Consider the following 6,709-nt stretch of genomic DNA (forward strand, 5'->3'; position numbering starts at 1 on the left):
GTTCATAGACCAGGATATTGCCAACTGGCATACATGGGATGATTTGGCTCGATGTTTTGTGCAACAATTCCAATACAATATTGACATTGTGCCAGACCGCTCCTCATTAGCCAACACGAGGAAAAAGACCACGGAAAATTTTCGTGAATATGCCGTTAGATGGAGGGAGCAAGCTGCTAGGGTTAAACCATCAATGAAGGAGTCGGAGATGATTGACAGTTTTTCTCCAAGCGCAAGAACCTGATTACTTTCACTACTTGCTTTCTGCCGTCGGGAAGACATTCGCTGAAGTTATTAAGGTTGGGGAAATGGTGGAAAATGGCATCAAGTCTGGAAAGATTGTAAGCCAAGCTGCCTTAAAAGCCACAACACAAGTGCTTCAAAATGGTTCTGGAAATATTGGAGGGAAGAAGAGAAGGGAGGATGTAGCTACGGTTGTATCAGCACCTCGGACCTATGTCCAAGATAATCCCCCGCAACACTATTTTCCTCCCCAAACTCCACAATATCCCATCCCATACTCTCCATATCCCGTTTTCAGCGCACAACCAATTGTCCCCCCTTCTTATCCGCAATGGCGTCCCCAATTCCTCAAATCATCCACCACCCCCACAAATTCACCAAAATACTGTTAGATTCCTTTTCGTCCTAGAAAAGAATACAAGAAGGGAAATGGAGCTAAGGATGAATTCACCCCTATTGGAGAATCATATGCTAGCTTGTTTCAAAAATTAAGAACGTTGAATGTTTTGAGTCCTATTGAAAGAAAGATGTCAAATCCTCCCCCAAGAAATCTAGATTATTCTCAACACTGCGCTTATTGTTCTGATGCCCCAGGGCACAACATAGAGAGGTGTTGGTACTTGAAAAAGGCGATTCAAGATTTGATCGATACTCATCGAATTATCGTTGAAAACCAAATGGACCAAACATCAATCAAAATCCACTACCCAGGCATACTGAAACAAACATGTTAGAAATGATGAAGGTTGCGAAGAAGTTGCAGTCCCATACAAGCCAATCCTTAAGGTTGGAACTGGCATGGAAAATTCGCGAAAGTTGTTGACTTGACAAAAATGGTGCCTTCAGGGGCAGAAAAAACGTCGAAAAAGTTAAGCCCATCAAACACACCCATCCTAACTGTGAAAGGAGCACTTGAAGATGTTTGGGCAAGTCAGAGAGAGGCAAGATTGGTTGTTCCAAGAGGGCCAGACAAGCCTATCTTGATCGTGCAAGGAGCCTATATCCACCTGTGATCATTAGGCCAGTGTCCCAACTTCCAATGACTAACCCCAAGGCTGTCCCTTGGAATATGAGCCTACCGTCGTGACATACAAGGGGAAAGAAATCAATGAAGAAGTAGATGAAATAGGAGGAATGACTCGTTCGGGAAGATGCTATGCCCCGACTGAATTAAGGAAAAATAAAAATGACCAAATGCAAGTTAAAAGTCCAGTCACTGAAGGGGAGCAGAGGAGTTCTTAAGAAAGATGAAATTGTCAGACTACTCCATTGTGGAACAGTTAAGGAAAACTCCAGCCCAAATCTCTTTGTTGTCATTGTTAATACATTCAGATGAACATCGTAAAGCTGTAATGAAGATTCTGAATGAAGCACATGTTCCTAATGAAGTTACAGTGAGTCAGTTAGAGAAGATTGCTGGGAGAATCTTTGAGGTAAACCGCATCACCTTTTCAGATGATGAACTACCAGTGGAAGGTACGGGACATAACCAAGGCCTCCATATCACTGTAAAGTGTGAGCTTTCATATGTCACTCGAGTTCTAATTGACGGAGGGTCTGGGGCAAATATTTGTCCTTGTCAACTCTACAAAAATTGAATGTTAATGTTGAAAGGGTACGACCCAACAACGTATGTGTTAGGGCTTTTGATGGGTCCAAAACAGATGCCATTGGGGAGATAGAGCTCATACTAAAAATAGGGCCTGTCGATTTCACCGTGAATTTTCAAGTGCTGAATATCAATGCATCCTACAATCTATTGTTGGGAAGACCATGGGTGCATAGAGCTGGGGCAGTCCCCTCTACGTTGCATCAAATGATTAAGTTTGAATACGATCGACAAGAAGTGATTGTTCATGGTGAGGGGGATCTGTCAGTCTACAAAGACTCTTCCCTCCCTTTTATCAAGGCAATAATGATAATGAGGCATTGGTTTATCAAGCTTTTGAGGTAGTGGTTGTTGAGCATATCCTCGAGGGAATCTCATTTCAAAACCACAACTGCCCATGGCATCCGTGATGATGGTAAATGAAATGCTGAAGCATGGTTTTGAACCAGGTAAAGGCTTGGGGATCTTCTTGCAAGGGAGAGCTTATCCGGTGAGTCCACGAAAGAGTCTCGGTACTTTTGGCTTAGGATACAAGCCTAGAGTCGAGGACAAAATGAAAGCCAAAAGCAGAAGAGAGATGTATGGTCACTTACCAAGCCTATACCACCCATATACAAATCTTTCAACAAAGCCCGCACAACAGAATCTTCTGAGTCACTACTCCCAGAGCCAGTGCTGGAGGTTCACGAAGAATTGATCAACTATTTTCAAGATTTATTTGTCGAGGCTGATATGATTGAACTCGGAGAAGGCACTAGCGACAGAGATGTGCAATTCATTGGTCCTGATGTCCAGCTGAACAATTGGGAGGCCACTCCTCTCCCCATTAAGAATGAGTCTTGGTAGTCTGTCTTGTTTTTCTTTTGTCATCCGATTTATTCAAGGTTGTAATTCGGATTTTGTCTCGTCGTTTTATTTCAAACTCTCTATTTTCCTTTTCAATAGGATGTAATTGTGTTTTTATTTCAGTCTAATATATTTATTTTGTTTTCTTCTATACAGTTCTTTCTATGCCGATTCTAGTGATATGACATGCATGCAGAATTTTTCACCGAATCTTAAAATCCAATCTAATCTTCGACCTAATCCTGAAATATAAGTCAAGAAATCGAATATGATGAAGACGAAGTATTTGAAGAAGTAAGCAGGGATTTCAAATCTTTTGAGAATAAATCAAACCCAAATATGAGTGAAACTGAGACGATAAATTTAGGGGATCATGAAAATATTAAAGAGACTAAGATAAGCGTACATGCTCGACATCAAAAGAGGATATAATCCAGGCTCTGCTTGATTACAAGGATGTTTTTGCGTCATCTTATGATGACATGCCTGGATTAAGCACTGACATGGTGGTTCACAAGTTGCCGATTGATCCTAAGTTCCCTCCAGTAAAGCAAAAGTTGAGAAAGCTTAAAACTGACATGAGTGTAATAATTAAAGAGGAAATCACAAAGCAACTTGAGGCCAAAGTCATTCGAGTCGCTCAATATCCTTCTTGGTTAGCCAACATCGTACCTGTCCCTAAGAAAGACGGCAAAGTTCGAATGTGTGTTGATTATCGTGATTTGAACAAAGCAAGTCCAAAAGATGATTTTCCTTTGCCCAACATTCATATTTTGTTGGATAATTGTGCTAAACATGAGATTGCATCTTTTGTGGATTGCTATGCGGGTTACCATCAGATTATTATGGATGATGAAGATGCAGAAAAAACGTCTTTTATCACACCATGGGGTACATATTGTTATCGAGTCATGCCATTTGGGTTAAAAAATGCGGGAGCAACTTATATGAGGGCAATGACAACCATGTTTCATGATATGATGCATAAAGAAATCGAAGTTTATGTGGATGATGTGATCATTAAATCAAAAAAACAGTCAAATCATGTGCAAGACTTAAGAAGATTCTTCGAAAGGCTTCGCAGGTATAATCTCAAGCTTAATCCTGCAAAATGTGTATTTGGAGTACCGTCAGGAAAGCTTTTGGGGTTTATAGTCAGTCGACGAGGTATCGAGTTAGATCCTTCAAAAATAAAAGCCATTCAGGAACTGCCACCTCCAAAGAATAAAACTGAGGTTATGAGCCTTCTAGGAAGGTTAAACTACATCAGTAGATTCATTGCTCAACTCACAACAACTTGCGAGCCCATTTTTAAGTTGTTAAAAAAGAATGCCACAGTCGAATGGACCGAAGAATGTCGAGAGGCTTTTGAAAGGATTAAGAATTACTTATCGAATCCCCCTGTGTTGGTTCCTCCCGAGCCGGGCAGACCATTGATATTATATATGTCAGTACTGGATAATTCTTTTGGATGTGTATTGGGCCAGCATGATGGCACTGGGAAGAAAGAGCAGGCCATTTATTACCTCAGCAAGAAATTTACCGTTTATGAATCGAAGTACACCCTTCTCGAAAGAACGTGTTGTGCCCTAACTTGGGTAGCACAGAAGTTGAAGCACTATCTTTCATCTTATACTACTTATCTCATTTCTCGTATGGATCCGTTAAAATACATTTTTCAAAAGCCCATGCCCACGGGCAGGCTTGCGAAATGGCAAATATTACTCACAGAGTTTGACATTATCTATGTGACACGGACCGCAATGAAGGCTCAAGCCTTGGCAGATCATTGGCAGAGAACCCTATTGATGATGAATATGAACCACTTAAGACCTACTTTCCAGACGAAGAGGTATCATGTATCGATGAAGTTATTCATAATAAGATCAAGATGGAAGTTGTTCTTTGACGGTGCTGCTAACAAGAAGGGAGTTGGGATAGGAGCAGTTCTTATGTCTGAATCAGGGGAATATTTCCCTATAACAGCCCAACTTAGATTCTATTGTACCAATAATATGTCAGAGTATGAGGCTTGCATCTTGGGTTTGAGGTTAGCTGCTGACATGGGCATCCAAGAGTTGCTAGTGCTAGGAGACTCAGATTACTGGTCCATCAAATTCAAGGAGAATGGGAGACTCGTGACCCAAAGCTCATACCATATCAACATTGTTTACAAGATCTTTGTCGACGGTTTGTGTCAATAAAGTTTAGACACATTCCTAGAGTTCATAATGAGATTGCTGATGCATTGGCAACTTTATCTTCGATGCTTCAACATCCTGACGAAGCTCATATCGACCTTTGTACATACAGATTCGTGATCAACATGCTTATTGCAACTTGGTGGAGGAAGAATTTGACGGTAAACCTTGGTTCCATGATATTAAAACATATCTTCAGTCCGGAGAATGTCCTACTAATGCCACTAGTAATCAAAAAAGGACTATTCGGCGACTAGCTAGCGGTTTTTTCTTAAGCGGAGGCATATTGTACAAGAAAACACCTGATTTGGGTCTTCTAAGATGTGTAAATGCTAAAGAGGCTTCAACAATCATGATTGAAGTACACTCAGGAGTTTGTGGACCTCACATGAATGGATATGTTCTGGCAAAGAAGATACTTCGAGCAGGTTATTATTGGCTCACCATGGAGCGGGATTCTATACGATTTGTTCGTAAGTGTCATGAATGTCAAATACATGGTGATTTGATACATTCTCCTCCCTCCGAGTTGCATGCGATGTCTGCTCCATGGCCTTTCGTGGCATGGGGAATGGATGTGATTGGACCAATAGAACCAAAAGCGTCGAATGGTCATAGGTTCATCCTGGTGGCCATTGATTACTTTACAAAGTGGGTGGAAGCAGTAACTTTCAAGTCAATGACCAAGAAGGTGTGGTGATTTCATTCATTTCAACATCATCTGTCGATTTGGTATTCCAAAGGCAATTGTTACCGATAATGCTGCAAATCTCAACAGTCACTTAATGCAAGAGGTATGCCGTCAATTTAAGATTGAACATCGAAATTCGACTCCTTATCGCCCAAAAGCAAATGGGGCTGTAGAAGCCGCCAACAAAAATATAAAAAAATACTTCGTAAAATGGTGCAAAGTTCTCGACAATGGCATGAAAATTGCCTTTTGCTTTGTTGGGTTATCGCACTACAGTTCGTACGTCAGTGGGGCCACCCCCTATTCGTTGGTATATGGGACTGAGGCAGTTATACCTGCAGAGGTTGAGATTCCATCCCTGCGAATTGTTATAGAGGCTGAGATTGATGATGATGAGTGGATCAGAACACGTTTGGAGCAATTAAGTTTGATTGATGAGAACGATTGACATCAGTATGCCATGGACAATTGTACCAGAAAAGAATGGCACGAGCATACAACAAAAAGGTGCGTCCCAGACGTTTCGAAGAGGGTCAATTAGTGCTGAGACGTATTCTGCCACACCAGGCTGAAGTCAAAGGCAAATTTTCTCCGAATTGGAAAGGACCATTCATTGTAAAGAAGGTATTATCCAATGGTGCTCTTTACTTAGCAGATATAGAAGGCAAAATGACAGAAATGGTCATCAATGCTGATGCTGTGAAGAGATATTATATATGATGTGATTTTTCGGTATTGGAAACCCTTATGTTTGGACTTGACATTTCAAAGGTTGACGTAATGAAAATTATTGGTTCTGTGTCTAAGTATTAATTCATATGTTGTCACCCTTGTTGAGAGCTAATTTACTTCCTTGGTTCTTCTTCTTCTTGGCTCTTCCAAAAAAAAAAAAAAAAAAAAAAAAAAAAAAAAAAAAAAAAAAAAAAGAAAAAAAAATCAATCATTACTGAACTACGTTTGACCTGATTCTTGTTTCAACAAGATACGTAGGCAACCCTGTGTTGGGTTCGGTCTAACCAAACAAAAAATCAAAATTCCATATTTGTAAAAAACTGGGGCAAAGGTCATTTTTTTTTTTTTTTTTTTTTATTCTTTCTATCCCAAGCTAAAGTCGATCCC

At 40.4% G+C, this 6,709-nt stretch overlaps 1 pseudogene; it reads left to right on the top strand.

Moving 5' to 3' along the window:
- The first annotated feature begins 308 nt into the window (after positions 1–308).
- On the top strand, positions 309–6,310 carry LOC125827340 (uncharacterized; annotated as a pseudogene).
- Positions 6,311–6,709: the final 399 nt, after the last annotated feature.

Source organism: Solanum verrucosum, unplaced genomic scaffold (assembly GCF_900185275.1).
Source record: "Solanum verrucosum unplaced genomic scaffold, falcon-dt-bn FXZP01001003.1, whole genome shotgun sequence".
Lineage (NCBI taxonomy): Eukaryota > Viridiplantae > Streptophyta > Magnoliopsida > Solanales > Solanaceae > Solanum > Solanum verrucosum.